Consider the following 20,309-nt stretch of genomic DNA (forward strand, 5'->3'; position numbering starts at 1 on the left):
GGCCAAGGTAGGCAGATCACGAGGTCAGGAGTTCGAGAAGAGTCAAGATCAAATAACCAAAATCCCCATAAATTGTCAGGAGTTTGAGAGCAGCCTGGCCAAAATGGTGAAACCCCATCTCTACTAAAAACACAATAATTAGCCAGGTGTGGTGGTGCCCGCCTATAATCCCAGCTACTTGGGAGGCTGAGGAGGGAGGATCACTGAAGCCCTGGAGGTTGAGGTTGCAGTGAGCAGAGACTATGTCACTGCACTGCAGCCTGGGGGACACAGTGAGACCCTGTCTCAAAAAAAATTCCCATATTTACTTTGTGAGTTAATTCATTGAGATAAACTGTATCTTGAATTACTTACAAAATTAAATTTAGGATGCCATATAATCAAAATCACAGGCACAGTAGTAAGAAGGAAAAAAAAATCACATTAGAATCCTACAGAACGTTGTTAAAGTAAAAAAAGCATATTATATTTCAAGACTAAAACAAACAAAATTTATAAAGTAATTGAACATAAAACTAAAATGCCTTTACCTAAAACTAGGCATAACATCTCCATTTGAGAATTTGTTTAAGTCTATAAAAGATATCACTAAACTCACAGAAGGGGAGAAATGCTACCTAAGTTCCTAAAGAAATCAAAACTACCTAAATAACATTTACACTATATTTCCTGTTTAAAAAAACCCATCACCAAAATTTTTCCATGACTACTACCAATGTTCCCATTTAGAACAAGTATAAGCTAGAGAAGAATTATCCTGTAAGAATAAAAAATACTTTTCTCAATACCACTTTCTCAATGTAATCTTTGATAAAATTCTCAAAAACAGAAGGGGAAAAGAGGCCATCAAATGTAATTTACCATACCCACATTTATCAGCAGCTACTCGGTCCTGGCCACAATGGATGTCCTGCAGCTGGCTGTCAAACCACCAAAAGCTGCTCATTATCCACCTTCCTAGTCTCTTAGAACTAAGCTCACTTGGGTCAAAACAAGTCAACCGCCTTTCTCACCAGCAGTAACATGCTGGAATAAAGTGTCAAGTATAATTCTGGCTGCCAAGATTTTGTTCTGAAGAACAGACTTGTAACTATGAAAGGGGACATTAAATTAGAGCTATTGTCTCAAAGAAAAGGGCAATCTGTATCTGTAGCTTGACTGGGATAACACAGGTCTTGATCTGTAGTCAAACCAGAGGAAAAGGAAGCAACCAGAAAAAAAAACACATATCACAACCCCCAAAAAGAGTGAACTATTGAAAAAAAAAAAAGTGTGCCAGTAGCAATGTACAAATAAAACTAGGGTCATACTGTGGAATAGATTCCATGTGCTGTGCAACAAGGAATATTAACCCCTGGTACAGAGAAATATCACAGAAGCCTTAAAGCAGGGGTGTCCAATCTTTTGGCTCCCCTGGGCCACACTGGAAGAATTGTCTTGGGCCACACATAAAATACACTAACACTAATGATAGCTGATGAGCTTAAAAAAAAAAACAAAAAAGAAACTCACAAAAAAATCTCATAATGTTTTAAGAAAGTTTATGAATTTGTGTTGGGCCACATTCAAAGTCATCCTGGGCTGCATGCAGCTTGTGGGCTGCGGGTTGGACAAGCTTGTCTTAAAGGATGAAATAGATTTGTGTATTGACACACAAAAAAATCCATAAAATGATGGAAACTGAAAACAACAGGTTATAAAATCTGCTAGAATGAGTGTGGTCTCATTTTTTTAAGTGTAAATAAATATGGTTGTGGCCAAACAAAATAATTTCAAAAGATATACTAAAACTATTAAGAATACTTTTTATCTATGCAAAATAGAATTACGGATTATAAAAACTTTATTTCTGCTTTATAGATTTCTCCCTTCAAAATAATAAGAATGTGATTACTTTTATAACCATTGTTATGTCCAGGTTTGAGAAAGAAAAGACAAACAGCATAAGCTCTTCTTCCTTTTACCAAACGAAATACCAGAGGCCTCCAAACTCATGAAATCAAGGACACATATGGACTTTCCAAGCTGCCCAACGTCCTCTGGGAGCCATTTTCTTCCTTGCTTGCTTTTTTGCAGGGGTTTCCAATGAATCTTCTTTTTTTTTTTCTTTAAAGCAGAGCTTTTTCTTTAAGCAGAATCCTGTACAGAACCTCAAAATGTAAGATAACCATAGAATTTCTTCTATTGAAGGGGATGGGAATGCAGACAGCTAAAGCCATTGATTCTCCTCACCACGCAGAACTCCAGAGCACAAGTGGAAACACTGTGATTAATCCAAGCATTTCATTATACAGTTGGGAAACTGAGGCCCAAGGATTACTCTCCTGTTAAGCCCTGTCTTATTGACTGGTCTATGAGTCATTTTACTTACTAGGCATTATAGACACAGTAACTGGGGCCTGCAAGCTTTTCAAACACATACTAAAAATTTAAGAGAAACTGAAAACACACAAATTGGCTCCAATAACTGTCAAAAAGAAAAAGAAACATAATGGTTGTTGAAGTTCAATATGATTCAAGCACTCCACACACCCTGGTAGCTTTGCAATGAATACGTTTTCCTATTGTCGGAGGTTTATGTTTAGCCATACGTATCCATCGAAGTAACACAAACTAGAATCAGCTATTGAGAAAAGACAAGTAGAAGAAAAACAGCAGCAGAGGGATAGTTTTCGAAACTGAAAAGAGACAGAAAAGATACATTTATCAAATTCCCCAAAGACCCCAATGGCTTAATGAGTATAATCTAATATGACAAATGTTCACAGGCATAAACATATCATTCTAAACTTTGTTCTAAAAAAACCCATTGAAAGGCCAGGTGCAGTGGCTCATGCCTGTCATCCCAGCACTTTGGGAGGCCAAGGCAGCCAAGTCACGTGAGGTCAGGAGTTTGAGATCAGCCTGGCCAACATGGTGAGACCCCCATCTCTACTAAAAATACAAAAATTAGTTGGGTGTGGTGGCACACACCTGTAATCCCAGCTATTTGAGAGGCTGAAACACAAGAATCACTTGAACCCAGGAGATGGAGGGTGCAGTGAGCCGAGATTACACCACTATACTCCAGCCTGGGCAACAGAGTGAAACTGTTTCAAAAAAAAAAAAAAAAAAAAGGAAAAAAAAAACCCACTGAAGAAAAACAGGATGATGGAGACTTGTGTCATCATCACAGAGAAAGTATAAGGATTCAGAAACACTGGCTCACAGTAGTCTGGAAAAAAAGTATCACATGACAAGCAACATATGCACAATGTGAACAATGGCCACTCCTGTACTTAGCCCTGAGCACTCCACTTTTAAAGGTATGAGAAAAACCCCGTTATATTTCACTGGAACTATGAAAATGCTTAATTAACAAATAGTTAGAAAAATAAGGTGTTTAAATCCAAACAAGGACTTTAGGAATCTCTCTCATAAAATATTAAAAGACCATTATGAGGAAGAGCAATTAGACTTAGTCTGTGACCCTAATTTAAAAAAAAAAAAAAAAGAGGTAAGAAATTATGGTAACATTCTGGTCAACAGATCATTTTTCTAACAGGGGTGTATAGACAAGAGTGTCTAGAAGCAGTGAGCTCTCCCATCACTAGATGTCCTCTTGCAAAACCTAGACAACCACTTGGGGGCACTGGAGACGTGGGCCTTACATGCATCCTGACTCAAACTAGCAGGCAGAAAGAAAGGTAACAAAAAAATATTCCATCCCAGGAGAGTCTGAACCCTGGGGTCCAAAAGCGTTTATTAGGAAGACTATCTCAGGTCATTTGGATACAGACCCCAGATAAGACTGGATACAGTCCTTGCCCTTCTCCTGGGAGAACAGAATCTACTGATATTCTGCTGCAGTTGGGGGTATGTACAAATGTACATACAAACACAAATACACAAATAGTATGAAGCTAGCCTTAAGCAAAGGCTCGGTCTTCTTTAAAGAACTGTAACACTCCCAAAGATGGTATGCTTAAAAAACAAACAAACAAGCAAACAAAAACTGTAACAGTAGAAGCTGAAGAGCTCTCCCAGAGAAAGGTAGGAAAAAACCAAAACTGTTCTGCTATCATAGTCTTAAAACATTTTATGGCCGGGCGCGGTGGCTCAAGCCTGTAATCCCAGCACTTTGGGAGGCCGAGACGGGTGGATCACGAGGTCAGGAGATCGAGACCATCCTGGCTAACACGGTGAAACCCCGTCTCTACTAAAAAATACAAAAAACTAGCCGGGCGAGGTGGCGGGCGCCTGTAGTCCCAGCTACTCGGGAGGCTGAGGCAGGAGAATGGCGTGAACCCGGGAGGCGGAGCTTGCAGTGAGCTGAGATCCGGCCACTGCACTCCAGCCTGGGCGACAGAGCCAGACTCCGTCACAAAAAAAAAAAAAAAAAAAAAAAAAATTTTATACAGCTGCCCTATAATTAACAAATTACAAAGGAAAGCAGGTTTTATTAACGTATTGTTTCCCTTTTTCCATCTCTGAAGATTATATTCTATACAGTCAAATTAATGCTCCAACAATACCTTACTTAATGCTACAATCTCAACCATCCCCAACAGCCCTAGAGACCCTGAGAAAGCACTTGGACTTGTTTTACTTTGCCTTTTAAATTTGTACACTATTCCAACAAATGTAGTCCTCTGATTTCTGAGGACAAAGCAGAAGTGGTAAAGCAAGATAAAGAGAGTAAAAACATAAGCAAAAAGAAAGATAGATAAAGAAAAGAGAAAGCAAACAAGAACAAGCAAAGTACAACCAGCAGGTATTATTTATGTAGGGACAATCAGCGCCACAGACCTCAATTGCTTGTAATCCTATCACAGGGCAAGCATTCCATTAATATATCTGAGTAAGGTGTTTTTGAAAAACACATTAGCAACCTAAAAATATATACATCAGCCACTTTGGAAACCTGTTTGGCAATTTCTTATAAAACTAAACATACTCTTACCATAGGATCCAACAATTGCACTCCTTGATATTTACTCAAATATGCTGAAATTTAGGTCCACACAAAAACCAGCACACAAATAAATATTCACAGCAGCTTTATTCACAATCGCTAAAACTTGAACACAACCAAGATGTCACTCAGTATGTGAATGATAAGCTTGTGGTACATTCATACAGTGAAATATTATTCAGCATTAAAAAGAAATGAGTTATCAAGCCACGAAAAGTTATCAAGCCATTAAATACATATTGCTTAGTGACAGAAGCCAATCTGAAAAGGCTACATTTGTATGACTCCAACCGTAAGACATTTTTGGAAAAGGCAAAACTATGGAGACAGTTAAAAAAAAGTTGTCAGAGGTTAAAGAAAGGAGGGAAGACGGGAGCACCAGGAGACTTTTGGAGCAGTGAAACCATTCTGTATGATGATTATATATTAGTCAAACTGCACAGACTACACAAACACACAGAATGAGTTTGAATGTAAACTATGGACTTCTGTTAATATTAGTTCATCAACTATAACAGATCTACCACACAACAGCAAGATGTTAATAAAGGAAATGGGCAGGAGAGGATATGGTAACTCTCCATACTCTCTACTCCATTTTTCTATAAAGCTAAAAGTGCTCTAAAAAAAAAAAAAAAAAAAAAAAAAAGGTATATATATTTTTAAATACACATGTACAAAAAAAAAAATATTCCCTTAAAAAAATCACAGTCAAAGTGGGGTACAGGGATTTCCAGGCATGGTCAGGAGCTCCTCCAGTCTAAATCACCACAGCCTGCCGTTATATAATTCTGAATACTTTCACAGATTTATAGTTTATATATTATAAATTGGTTACATATAGTTTATATATATTTATTCTTAAAGTACAGTTGTAAGTATATACACACACACATCACTTATAGTTAATAAATATGGTTATCTAGTGCTGAATACATCTGAACGTAAAGGGTGAGGAGTGGTGGAAAAAGACTGAGAAGTCAGGAGAGTGGGTCAGCTGCATCCAATGAAGATTCCATGTTGCTGGCGGAGGTCTCCCCCTACTGCCACTGGTTCAGAGAAATGCCTCAGACTGCTGCTTCTTCACTTTAAACAATAGTTTGGTGGAGCTCTTGTTTGCCAACAGTAGCCTATGGTGGCACTTGTCTTAAATTGTGTATCATGCTTTTCCTGCTCCCTCCCTGCAGTGGCATAGCATGTTAATAAAGATCTAACTAAAAAGTGCACAAGAGTTCAAAGGCACCTAGAACAAAAGGAGTCACAAAACAGTTCAGTAATCAGTGCTTTCCACAGTGACATTGAGTTGCCAAGAAAAGATAAAATTACAAGCACACCACAGTATTCTGGCTTAATGAGCACAGAAATACTTGTAGGCTTCTTTTTATTTTTCTTTTTTCCCATAAAAAATGGTTAAAACCAAAACAGTACTTAACATTTAAAGAGATAAGCATCACCTATCTGGAAAAGCTGTTTACTAGAAAAATCTAATATAAATTTAAAAGCATGTTCAGTAATGCAGCCTCTTTCCAGATGCCACTTCTACAGTGTCTGCATACTAAGAAACAGACTATCAATATCTGGTATAGGTAGTAAATTTACCAAGTATGTCTGATATATAATGCTCATTCATTTTCTTTCCCCGTTTTCAACTAAGAATCAATTAAAATGGGATTACAGGCTTTATGTAGCTTTTTTGCAATCTTATGTAATCCTTAAAACTGGATTCCTTTTATATTAAAGGGTACCAAAAAATACATACGTAAGTGGGAAGAGAAGAAGCAAAGGAAAAAAACAAAATATTGACTAGTATCTCTGGATAGGTGGGCTACAAATGTTTTATCATCTTCATACTTCCTTTTATTTTTAAAATTCCCTATAAAAAACATTTATTACTTTCACACTCCATTATATCAAATATCTACAGCATCTAAAATAAGTAAACCATAACTACATGTACCAATAAAGTTTAACCTCTTATACAAAGCTTAAAAACATATAAAACAATATTATGCTTTTTAGTTTTCCCTGCAACCCAAACATTGTTATTTTTTTTCCAGTGGATACATATACATACAGAAAAAGTTTATAAAAATACAGGGAGAGAATAAATATCAAATTGAGAATAATGGTCACAGCTGGGAAGAGAGGGGACTAGGATGGGGAAGTGGTGCCCAATAAACTTCAACAGTAACTTTTTATTACTTTAGGTAGTAGGTATACGGAATTTATTATATTGTCCTATGTCTTTTATGCCTAAAGTATTTCAAAAATTGTTTAAAGTGGCAACTACTGGAGTCATACCAAAAATAGTAGGACTTAACCCTAATCTCTTCAAACTACTTAAATGGTTTTATAGTACTGAGTAAATCAGAGATAAACATATCTATTATAATAAGAAAATTATTTTAAGAGACAGGGTCTCGCTCTGTCACCCAGGCTGGAGTGCAGTGGCACAATCACACCTCACTGTAGCCTCAAACTCCTGGGCTCAAGCAATTCTTCAGCCTCAACCTCACAAGTAGCTGGGACTGTGTACACATCACCCACGCTCAGCTAGTTTTTAAAATTTTTTTAGCGATGCAGTCTTGCTATGTTGCCCAGGCTGGTCTCGAACTACTGGCCTCAAGCAGTCCTCTTGCCTTAGCCTCCCAAGTAGCTGGGATTACAGACGCAAGCCACTGAGGCTGGCATATAATGAGAAAAGTTTTTGAGAAATTTAAAGCAGTTCTGAAGGTCAGCAGTCATGTATATTTATAAGCAAACAGCAATCTGAAATCTGTATTCCAAAAAATATCTGTAGCAAACATTCCAATCTATGCCTTACACACAGAAATGAAATTTAGATCTGTCCAGTAAACTTAAATACATACGTTATTTTGGATATGCCTTTTTTTTTTACATACTTATAACTCTGAAAGAACATTTTTTACTTTGGTCAGTTTTAAACAGTCTTTTAAGAATATTATAAAAATAGGATGAATTTCTGACTGGTATTTCCCAGGTTGGTGATTTAATATGATTTCTAACCATTCCTGGTTATCAGATGGTTTCAGTTTATCATCTTAAGATACGCTATGGTAAAACCAGGCTGAGGAAGTCCAAGGAAACACTGAATAGGCTTCTCCCTGAAAAACAAGTTCCCGGTCAGCCTCCATGGCTCACACCTATAATCCCAACACTTTAGGAGGTCAAGACGGGAGAATTGCTTGAGCTAGAAGTTTAAGACCAGCCTGGGCAACATAGTGAGACCTTCTCTCTAGAAAAAATTTAAAAAATTAGTCGGGCATGGTGGCGCATGCCTGTAGTCTCAGCTACTTGGGAGGCTGAGGCGAGAGGATGGCTTGAGCCCAGGCATTCAAGACCAGCCCGGGCAGCACAGGGAGACCCCATCTCTACAAAAAAATTAAAAAGAAGACAGGCATGGGTGGTGCACGCTTGTGATCCCAGCTATTCGGGAGGCTCAGGTGGAAGGACTACTTGAGCCAGGGAGGCCAAGGCTACCGTGAGCAGTGATCACACCAGGGCAACAAAACGAGACCCTGTCTCAAAAAAAAAAAAAAAAATTTAAATCAAGTTCCTTAGGAAGATTCAGAAATATTCAAGGATGTTAAGATGTCCCTGGGTCTCTTGCTATAGTCTCACTCAACTTTGTGAAAAGCAAGTAAGCAAACTGATATAAGAAAGCTCATGAAAATGTCCCACATAAAGGCAGAAACTTTGACTCAAGTATTTTAAGTATCAACTTCAAAGTTATAATATTTTCATAATATAAAAAATTTTGCTCAAAACAACACGAGTGTTTCATTTATTGGTCCTCAGCATTTGATACTGATTTAAAATCAATTTAGGACAAAAAGGAGGTCAAAGTTCAAAATGTCTACAAAATAATTTTTTTAGGTTAACATAAAACTGGTTTAAATATTCCAAGTATTTGAATGGATCAATCTTTTTATTAATCTACTTTCTTTAAATGAATAAATAAAAATACTCTGTTTTAAAGCAATGCCCTCACCCAATTTTACATTTTAACTTCTGTGAGGACAAAATAATCTGACAATTTACCCAGTGTAGTCAGACTCTTTCTTATTCAGGAAACCGCCTCTTCAAATCCAAAGAATATCAGGATTTATAGAAAACAAAGGTTTCCTCGGACTACGTCTTACAACAAAACAAGAAAGAAGCCCAACATATTACTTAGAAAGCAGAAGAGGAACAACAAAATGTATTTCTTAACTCACTATGGAAAATCAAAATGATTTGTTTTAACATTCACCTTCTATAATCCCTTTTGAAAAGACATTACCAGATCAAGCACAAGCAGAGACCTATTGAAATTTAAATTGGATGTTTGCTTTTCAGATCAGATCCATCCTAGTTGAGGATTCTTTAAGAGACCATTACAAATTTAAAGACACAAAAAGTAGAGGACTCATTAATAGAAGCCAGGCAAGGCTCAGACTGTCAGCTCTATAAGTACTGTCACCTTATATTTTGTTCTTTTATTTCATCATTTGCATTTACCAAGTGTATATCATCCACATTCCATTTGTTCACTCTATTCTCACAAACATCTACAGAAAAGCTGCGTGGACGGACGGGAGACTGCCTACATTAATTTTACTCACCAAGTTTTGTCCTGTTTAAATGTCAGCGTACCACATTCATTAAACAAATATCCTTTGAGCACCTTTTCTGTGTAAAGTTCTGGACCAGGAACTGAAAGGGGATATTAGGATGATTAGTTCGACCCTCAAATACCTTAACAGCAGTTCTCAAAGTAAACCACGGGACCCTAGGGGTCCTTGAGACTCTTAAGTGATCAATGAGGTCAAAATTATTTTCATAATAACTAAGATGCTATTTGCCCTTTTTCAATGCCTTTATATTTACACTTACGATGCAAAAGCAATGGTGGGGTAAAACTACTGACACTTAGCACAATTTAAGGTAACAGCACAAAACTATACTAGTAGCCATTATATCTTTCACCTGCATATGGTCACAGTAAAAAGGAGAAAAAAGTCCATTTTATTCAAGAATGTGCTTGATGAGAGTAAATATTATTAATTTTATTAACTCTTCTCCCCAGAGTTATGTCTTTTTACCATTCTGCATAACAAATAGAAAGTATGCATAAAGCACTTCTGTCGCATTCAGAAGTGTAATGGCTGTCCCAAAAAGCATGTGTGCGGGCCGGGTGCAGTGGCTCACACCTGTTATTCCTGCACTTTGGGAGACCAAGGCGGGCGGATCACCTGAGGTCAGGAGTTTGAGACCAGCCTGGCCAACATGGCGAAACTCCATCTCACTAAAAGTACAAAATTCAGCTAGGCATGGTGGTGGCAGGCGCCTGTAATCCCAGCTACTCAGGAGGCTGAGGCAGAGAATCGCTTGAACCCGGGAGGCGGAGTTTGCAGTCAGCTGAGATGGCGCCACTGTACTCCGGTCTGGGTGACAAGAGCAAGATTCCATCTCAGGAAAAAAAAAAAAAGGCATGTGTGCCATGTTTTATGTTGCAAGCTGAATTAGCTGCTTTTTTTTCACAAGGAATACCATGTTTACTTTAAAGAGTGGCTGACAGACAAACTATATTGTTCTTCAGACCTCGGTATTTGACGGACATTTTCTCAAAAATTAAAAGTGGGTCTGTCACTTCAAGGGAAACAACTGACAATATTTATTGCCAATGATGAAATTTGATATTTGAAGTGATAATTAGAATTTTGGAAAACTTGTATCTGCTACAGTGAGCCTGATAGTTTTCCATTACTTAAAAGCCTTTTCGGCCGGGCGCGGTGGCTCAAGCCTGTAATCCCAGCACTTTGGGAGGCCGAGACGGGCGGATCACGAGGTCAGGAGATCGAGACCATCCTGGCTAACACGGTGAAACCCCGTCTCTACTAAAAAATACAAAAAACTAGCCGGGCGAGGTGGCGGGCGCCTGTAGTCCCAGCTACTCGGGAGGCTGAGGCAGGAGAATGGCGTGAACCCGGGAGGCGGAGCTTGCAGTGAGCTGAGATCCGGCCACTGCACTCCAGCCCGGGCAACAGAGCGAGACTCTGTCTCAAAAATAAAAAAAAATAAAAAATAAAAGCCTTTTCTCATGAGATTGATGGTGGTGTTAAAGAATGTGATTTTTGTGTCAATATTTGAAAGATCTCCATAAACTTGATGAATTAATATTTTCCAAATTACCAATACATGATATTATGAAATCACGCATCAGTTAAAAGATCCATCCATAGAGCATGATAAACCAATAGGTTTTAATGTAAGGGTACAGTTATTTCAGATTTCATATTGCAACTCATTTTTAAGAAACTACCACTGCTGAGTTTTAATACATCAAAGAATATCCACAATTATCTGAAAAGGCTCTTAAAATACTCTTCCAACCACATATTTGGTATGAGACCAGATCTTCTTTTTATACTTGAACCAAAGCAACATACTACAACAGACTGAGTGCAAAAGCAGATGAGACTTCAGCTGTCTTCTCTTAAGCCAGACATTAAAGAGATTTGCAAAAACTGTAAAATATCATGTTTCTCACTAAACTGTTCTTTGTTTTGAAAGTTATTTTTCATAAAATAGTAACATAATTAAAATATTAACTTTTTAACATGTACAGGGTTATTTTTAAATTAAGAAACATTTTTAAATTTTCTCAGTTTTAATTTCTAATACAGTATCAAAAGTTGTAACACACATAAATAAAAGCTATTGTATTTGGAGTCCTCAGCAATTTTTATGAGAGTAAAAAGGTCGTGAGAGCAAAGATTAAGAACCACTGAGGTGGGCGGATCACGAGGTCAGGAGATTGAGACCATCCTGGCTAACAAGGTGAAACCCTGTCTCTACTAAAAACTAAAAAAACAAAAAAATTAGCCGGGTGTGGTGGCAAACGCTTGTAGTCCCAGCTACTTGGGAGGCTGAGGTAGGAGACTGGCGTGAACCTGGGAGGCAGAGCTTGCAGTGAGCCGAGATTGCGCCACTGCACTCCTGCCTGGGTAACAGAGCAAGACTCCGTCTCAAAAAAAAAAAAGAACCACTGGCTTATAGTCTAGTAAGAGAGAAAAAAACACAAATAATAATCCAAGGCAGAATGTGATGATTGCCAGAGTCCTTCTATTCCTGGGCATTGTAGCTCTTCCTAAACTAGACCTATGCTACTTACCAGGCTCTTGAAATAATTTATTTAGCTCTGCTGTCAATGTAATCAAAATGAGTCATTCAACAACCATGAGAAGGGTACAAGCAATACCAAGATAATGTGTTAAACTAATTTCAACTGATGGGTTTTTCTTTACTTGCTTTCTCAATAAGTGACCTGAATTAAAATTAGTTTTATTTCCCTGGTAGAAACTGAGTCAGCCTATAAGGACAATTCTTTCACAAAAGACTATGACAGGCACCTGTAGTCCCAGCTACTGGGGAAAACTAAGGTGGGAGGACTGCTTGAGCAGGGGAGGCTGAGGCTGCAGTGAGCTGAGACTGTGCTACTGCACTCCAGCCTGGGCAACAGATCCTGTCTCAAAAAAATTAATTAATTAATTAATTAATTAATTAATTAAAGCACTTTCTGGAGAACCATATGCATATATGCTATCATTTGTGTTTTAAAATGGGAAGGACACAAACACACAATTTCTGCTTAGCCTACCTGGAAGAATACGCAAGAAACTGGTAGTAAGATGGTTTCCAGAAAGGGAAACTGGGAAACCCATTTTTCACTGTATTCCTTTTAACTATGTGCATGTAATTACTTATTAGAAACCACACTAACCTAGTTAGTTTTGAATATTTTTAAAATACCATTTCACCTACTTCTCTAGTCTTTTATATCAACTGCAAATTCCAAAAATACTAGTAGATATGAAATCATTAGATGTACACTGGTCACTTTAGCAATGGATACACATCTCACACTTGACAGAAGCATCAGAAGCAAGCTGTCCATCAACCTGAAGGTGATCAGCCATTGATTACCTGAAGGAGTACCTGATTTCCTGATTACAGGAGATTCAAGATGCATCCATCTGCCCAACATAATTGGTGTAGTTGCTACTTCTTTCCCTTTTTGTATTCATCACAGCATTTAAGAAATCTAATAGCACCAAAGTAGGTAAGTTTAAATGCTCCTTTAAGTTACCCAGCAACATTAAATTCAGCATTCATTCAGCTCCTACTATACACTAGGCAGTATGACTTAATCTAACACTTGTAACACACAATGTAATATGTTAGAGGGTGCCCTTGCATCTAAACACTTTAACTATCCAACATAAGTTCAATCACCAATGACAAAGATTTGGAGGTTTTAACCAACTTTAAGTTTAATGAGCCAATTGTATGATGTGGCTACAGATAAGCCTAATTCAAACTTAGACTACCTCACAGTTGGCTAAATGGTGTCCAGAACGCAAAAAAATCGGAGCCACTGTAGTCTGAATTTATCAGACCAGCCCTACAACTCGTGCTGGGTTCTAGGCCACACAGGATACTCACGGACTCCGACAGCAGTGCAACAGGGTCACAGTAGTTTGGTATGTCGAAGGCAACACTGAATGAGTTAGCTACCATGTGCCAAGTATTTACTATGAATTTTTCTTATATCTTCACAAATCAATAACAAAGGCATTATTGTCCCTGTCTTAAAATTAAGGCAATTCAGCCAGGGATGGTGGCTCATGCCTGTAATCCCAGCACTGTGGGAGGCCAAGGTGGGAGGATCACTTGAGGCCAGGTGTTTGAGACCAGCCTGGCCAACAAAGGAAGACCCTAAAACAAAACAAAATTAAAATTTTGTCTCTAAAACAAAAAATTAAAACATGGGGCCGGGCGCAGTGGCTCATGCCTGTAATCCCAGCACTTTGGGAGGCCGAGGCAGGTGGATCACGAGGTCAGGAGATCAAGACTATCCCGGCTAACACGGTGAAACCCCGTCTCTACTAAAAATACGAAAAAATTAGCCGGGCGTGGTGGCGGGCGCCTGTAGTCCAAGTTACTCGGCAGGCTGAGGCTGGAGAATGGCGTGAACCCAGGAAGCGGAGCTTGCAGTGAGCCAAGATCGCACCACTGCACTCCAGCCTGGACAACAGAGCGAGACTCCATCTCAAAAAAATAAATAAATAAATAAATAAAAACATTAGCTGGGCATGGTGGCGCATGCCTGTAGTCCCAGCTACTCAGGAGGCTAAGACAGAGAGATTGCCTGAGTCCAGGAGTTTAAGGCAACAGTGAGCCAGGACTGAGCCACTGCACTCCAGTTGGGGAAACAGAGCGAGACTCTGTTTCTAAAAAACTAATAAATTTGAAAATAAATAAATAAAATTAAGAAGATACAGACTCAGAAAGGTTAAGTAACATGCTCAAGGTAGCAAACTTAGTAAGTGGCATTAACAGAATTTAAGACCAGAGCTCCTATAGCGGGTTGAATGGTGGCTCCCAAAAAGATAGGTTCACATGCTTACCACTGGCACCTGTGAATACTTATTTGAAGAAAGGTCCTCAGAGACGTAACTAAGGATCTTGAGATCATCCTGAATTATCTAGGTGGGTCCTAAATCCAGTGACAAGTGTCCTTTTAAGAGTGAAGCAAATAGAGATTACACAGAGAGGAGACAATGAGACCATGGAGGCAGAAACTGGAGTGACATAGCCACAAGTCAAGGAATGCCACCAAAGGCTGGAAGAGACAAAGAACAGATTCTCCCCCAGAGCCTCCTGAGGGACCACTGCCCTGTGAACACCTTGATTCCAGACTCCTGGCCTCCAGAACTGTGAGAGAATACATTTCTGTTTCTTGAAACCACTAAATTTGTGGTTTTATGGCAGCCCCAGGAAACGAATGCAGTCCACAAACTCACTCTCTCCAGCTTTCCCTACTACCTTCCCACGGTTGAAGGATCCAGGGAATGTAAACTAAAATAGGGACGACTTGGACAATAAGGAAAACGAAAACTAGACTTGCTTTTGCAAGCCCTAGAGAACAGAGTAAAATCAGTAGGTAAAAATTTTAGGGATACCACTCAGGAGGCTGAGGCAGGAGGATCCCTTCAGCACAGGAGTCTGAGAGCAGCCTGGGGAACTCAGAGACCCTGTCTCCAAAGAAAAATAAAAAGGTTCAGGGAGAAATTTCAGTTGGAAAAACTTTCCAACCATCCAAATATCTTAAAGACTAACCAGACTTTTGGTAGGTGGTTACGTTTCCTATCACTGGATGTGTTCAAGGAGATACTGAAGACTTTTAACTTTGGAGAGCAGAGCTGTCTTAGATGATTTAGAATCTCTTCCCACCCTGAGTTCCTAAAATTATAAAGTGTTAGATAGTACCACAAAAGCCTAAGTAAAATATTACAAATGAGTTTGGGGTTTTTTTTTTTTTTTTTTTTTTTGTGAGACGGAGTCTGGCTCTGTCGCCCAGGCTGGAGTGCAGTGGCCGGCTCTCAGCTCACTGCAAGCTCCGCCTCCCAGGTTCATGCCATTCTCCTGCCTCAGCCTCCCAAGTAGCTGGGACTACAGGCGCCCGCCTCGTCGCCCGGCTAGTTTTTTGTATTCTTTAGTAGAGACGGGGTTTCACCGTATTAGCCAGGATGGTCTCGATCTCCTGACCTTGTGATCCGCCCGTCTCGGCCTCCCAAAGTGCTGGGATTACAGGCTTGAGCCACCGCGCCCGGCCTGAGTTTGGGGGGTTTCTACAATCATTCAAATAAATACTGCTTATTATGTGTCAGGCACTGTGCTTGGTAATGAACACAAACACAGTATCTACTCTCATGAAGCTTACAATCTGGTGGGACAGACATATATCAAGCAATATGCAAACAAATGTAAAATTATATATATGACCACCTATAATGAAGGAAAAATGCAAAAAAGAGGGAGACCTGGTAAAACTTCCCTAAAGAAATGATGTTTGAGCAGAGACCTGATGGATTTAGTCATCCTTTGGTACCTGGGGGTGAATCAAAATCCACAGATGTTCATGTCCCCTTCAGTTGGGCCTCCACATCCACAGGTTCTGTATTCTTGGATAGAAAATACCATACCATGTGGCTACAAAATGGATTTCTTCAGAATGAAAGCAATCACTGTGGTGGATTCTCAAGTGAGAATTAGCTCTTGCTTTCATACCTTTCAGATATAGAAGTTTAAGAGACAAAAAGTTTGTACTTTTTATTCTCAGATTCTCTACCTCCCGCTATGTCTGGAAGATAGTGATTTAAGACTCTTGCCAAGCATACATTCTAAAAGCCTTTCTTTTGGAAAAGATCCTAATCTTTCAAAGTAGAAGGAAAGAGAATAAACAAGTCGGACTTTGTCATCGTCACCTCTACAGGCTTTACTATTCTTACAAAATGCAGTCACTAAGAAACTATTTACCCTAGATTTGCTTTCCATTTTGTATAAAAAATAAAAACAAAAACAAATCAGCTACCAGAGGGATTAAAAACAGAATTAAATGAATAGGCAGGAAAATTGGGTTACACTACCAGCTCTAAATAGGATTCCACCATATAAAATCTTTAAGAAAGATACCTTTGAGAAAGTTCCAGTTATTCTTTACACAGAATTGGAGTCATATATATCACATATTTCACTGAGTATATGAGTTGGATTACACAGCATTTTGAATATTTATATTTTATGTATACAAAATCTTTTGAATTCCCTAGAGATAATGCAAAAAAAAAAAAAAAAAAAAAAACAGGTATTTTTAACACTACTGTATTATACTATTGCTGCTACTAATACTTCATGTGCTGACAACTGGAGTAACTCAGAAGGTCCCAGGGTAAAATAAAAGACCAATGCTATCTTGAGACAAGTTTCTTCACTTCAGAAACTATCCTGCAAATAGAAATCTTAGCTTAGGAAGCATCATGGCAGAGTGGAGAAAAAGCAAGTTAATATGTGAACGAAATCGAGGTTAACCCAGGATTTAGCTTTCATTCTGCACTAAGTAAGCTTTCATGGGCAAGCCCTTTACACCCTTACTCCAAGTTACCCTTACCTCAGCAAAACCATAAAGAGTATGAAAGTAAGCATTTCCTCAACAAATATGTATTAGGAGAGAACATTTAAAAGTATCTTTTACGTTTCATTAAAACAAATGGATCTCTAACTGTCCCATTAAGAATGTTTCAAGGTAAAAGTAAATTGATAGTGTGAATATGTATTGTGCATATCCATGTGTGCTTAGAAAAATATCTAAACCAGCTGGTCGCAGTGGCTCAAGCTGGTAATCCCAACACTTTGGGAGGCCAAGGTGGCAGATCACCTGAGGTCAGGAGTTCAAAACTAGCCTGGCTAACATGGTGAAACCCTGTCTCAACTAAAAATGCAAAAATCAGCTGGGCACGGTGGCAGGCACCTGCAATCCCAGCTACTCAGGAGGCTGAGGTGGAAGAATCACTTGAACCTGGGAGCAGGACGGAGGTTGCAGTGAGCCAAGATTGTGCCAGTGCACTCCAGCTTGGGCAACAAAGCGAGACAACAAAGCTGTCTCAAAAAAAAAAAAGAAAAATATCTAAACCATGCATATTAAAATATCTTTGTATTGTAGAATTATTTTTAATTCTCTTCCATTTTTCCACAATGAACACATGACATAGCTTTTTCCATTAACAGAAAAATATATTTATTGTTCAACATGTAACACAGACTTAGAATCAATTTTGGAAGAAATTTTAATTTAGAAGAAAATTTAAGTATTATTTCTGTCCTCCTTTTTCAAATGGGGAAAAATGCCCAGTAAAGATAAGTAACTTGCCTATCCAAAATCTGACAGTGAAGTCATTAGGGCCATAATTGTATTATCTGTATTTATGTTTATTTTTTTCTGCTCATAAAAGCTAATGCATGTTCATTAAGGATAACTTGAAAAACAATGAAAAGTACAAGAAAGAAAATGAAGATCACCTATAAGCTTATAGACCAAAGATAACCACTAATGGGGGGTGTTTTTCTTCTAAATTTTTCACTACAATATATTTTGGCCAGGCGTGGTGGCTCATGCCTGTAATCCCAGCACTTTGGGAGGCCGAGGTGGGTAGATCATGAGGTCATGAGTTCAAGATCAGCCTGACCAACATGGTGAAACCCCCATCTCTACTAAAAATACAAAAACTAGCCCAGCGTGGTGGCAGGTGCCTGTAATCTCAGCTACTCTGGAGGCTGAGGCAGGAGAATCGCTTGAACCCAAGAGGCGGAGGTTACAGTGACCCAAGATCGTGCCAGTGCATTCCAGCCTGGGTGACAGGGCAAGACACCATCTCAAAAAAAAAAAAAAAAAAAAACCATATATATATATAGAGAGAGAGAGAGAGAGAAACTTAAAATAATACAGCCAAAAATTAAAGAAGACAACAATTTTAACACTTACTCAACATTACCACATAATTCTGGTAACAGATCAAAATTAGTGCTTCTTTAGACTTAGTACCTACAGCTAGTTCTGGGGTAAGAGACTACCAGTTCTATGATGGTGTTCCATGATGTGTTCTTATTTAGCAAATCTTGGCTAGTTCTTTGATTTGTGGGCTATTTTTACATGGAAGATCTGTTACCAAAATTTTTATTTCATAATTGTTTCATGAAAGAAAGAACTAAAAAAAGTTCCCAAAGGAAAAGACAAAATACTCCATTCTATCTGGGCCCTCTTTGGCGATGTACTGAACGTAAAGATCATCCACAAACCCAAGCTAATTACAAATTGCATAACACAAGTTTAAGATTACCCAACATATTTATTCATATCATTCTTGTATTTACCAAGACTACTGGTAAAATAAATAAAAGTTGTAGACCCTCTCCCCAGAAAAACCACAAATTAATCCCAAGTGGCAGTAAGTTACTTTGAGGGTGGCAAGCAAAAGTTTAGATATCACTGCCCCAGAAACTATGGCCTAGCTGACAAAACTGCCTCCTAATCTAATTTCAAAGACCCAAAGATTAGCAGCAGGAAGCAAAAATTACCAATTATCTAAAAATTCAGAAAGAAATATTTTGGAAATCAAGATCTAGTGAACACACAATGTGCTTAAATTTCTTAATTTTATTCACGACTTTAGAAATGTGAATGCCAGCAATTTCTTAGCATTAAATCATCTTGGATCTCAAAGTATTCCATAATCGCCCTATTTCAGAAAGACGCTACGAAAACCATCAACGGCATTTTCATTTCATGGTCAGAAAAAGTAAGGAGAAAATAAATGCCTTGCCCCATATCACTAGATTGAAATATTTGTGCATTTAAAATTTTTTCCAAAGCATAAGCAACACCTAACTTAAAAATGAATTTTTTCTGACAAATCAGCCAGCTTGGTAAAAAATTTTTTTTCCAACAAGCACAATCTATCAATCTGTTTTCTTTCAAAACACTTTCCCTTTAAAACAATAGTAATTTGGGCCTGGCATGGTGGCTCACGCCTGTAATACCAGCACTTTGGGAGGCCGAGGCGGGCGGATCACAAGATAAGGAGTTCAAGACCAGCCTGTCCAATATGGTGAAAACCCATCTCTACTAAAAATAAAAAACTAGCTGGGCGTGGTGGCAGGCGCCTGTAACCCCAGCTACTTGGGAGGCTGAGGCAGAAGAATCGCTTGAACCTGGGAGATGGAGGTTGCAGTGAGCCAAGATCATGCCACTGCACTCCAGTCTGGGCGACAGAGCGAGACTCTATCTCAAATAAATAAATAAATAAATAAACAAACAAACAAATAAATAAATAAATAGATTCCCCTACCCCACAAAGCCTACTGTATCTACAGTGCATGAATAAACATAAACTAAGTGTGAGTCCTAGAGTATAAAAAAAAACAAGGAATCCAGAGACTTGACAAAATGCTGAAATTGGTTAAGCTTTGCTTTGGCATTCCTCCTACCTTCCTTCTGGTGCTCCTACTCCCATTTCTAAGAAGTTTCTCATGTCTTTCCAAAGTTCTTCACCTGAGACACCACCTACTCAAGAGTTCTTTCCCTTGATCGATCTCACTTGTTGAGAACTGATTTCAGCCGGCTAACACAATCAACACTTGATTTCATCATTTAGTAAAGGTCCTTGCTTTGCTGTGTGTCAAGAGCCCCCTTGAAAATCTCATAAATGTTGTGGACCCTCTCCCCAGAAAAATCACACATGCACTCACACATAACTTTTCGTACAATTTTAAGGGATTCAGGGTTACACAGCCAAAATACATGAACCCCAGAACCATTAAAACACCAGGTTAAAAACCCCCTTATTTAATATATCAATATCATAAAACCTCAAAACTGTGCAAGAGTTATTTGTATTTTAAGACACTGTCAACTCAAATGAAATTTCCTATTCTCAGAATCTAAGACAATGTA

At 38.5% G+C, this 20,309-nt stretch overlaps 1 protein-coding gene across 8 annotated transcripts in view; it reads right to left on the minus strand.

Moving 5' to 3' along the window:
- Positions 1–20,309, minus strand: part of NRF1 (nuclear respiratory factor 1) — a 153,006-nt gene that overhangs the window by 124,434 nt on the left and 8,263 nt on the right. For 3 of the 8 annotated variants that reach the window (XM_030931841.1, XM_030931844.1, XM_030931840.1), the window contains exon 2: positions 9,580–9,670. The exons of the other annotated variants lie outside the window; for them this stretch is intronic. The gene's annotated coding sequence lies outside the window, so the exon portion shown is untranslated. The remainder of the gene's footprint in view (positions 1–9,579; positions 9,671–20,309) is intronic. 8 annotated transcript variants of the gene reach the window in all.

This window comes from Rhinopithecus roxellana, chromosome 6 (assembly GCF_007565055.1).
Source record: "Rhinopithecus roxellana isolate Shanxi Qingling chromosome 6, ASM756505v1, whole genome shotgun sequence".
Lineage (NCBI taxonomy): Eukaryota > Metazoa > Chordata > Mammalia > Primates > Cercopithecidae > Rhinopithecus > Rhinopithecus roxellana.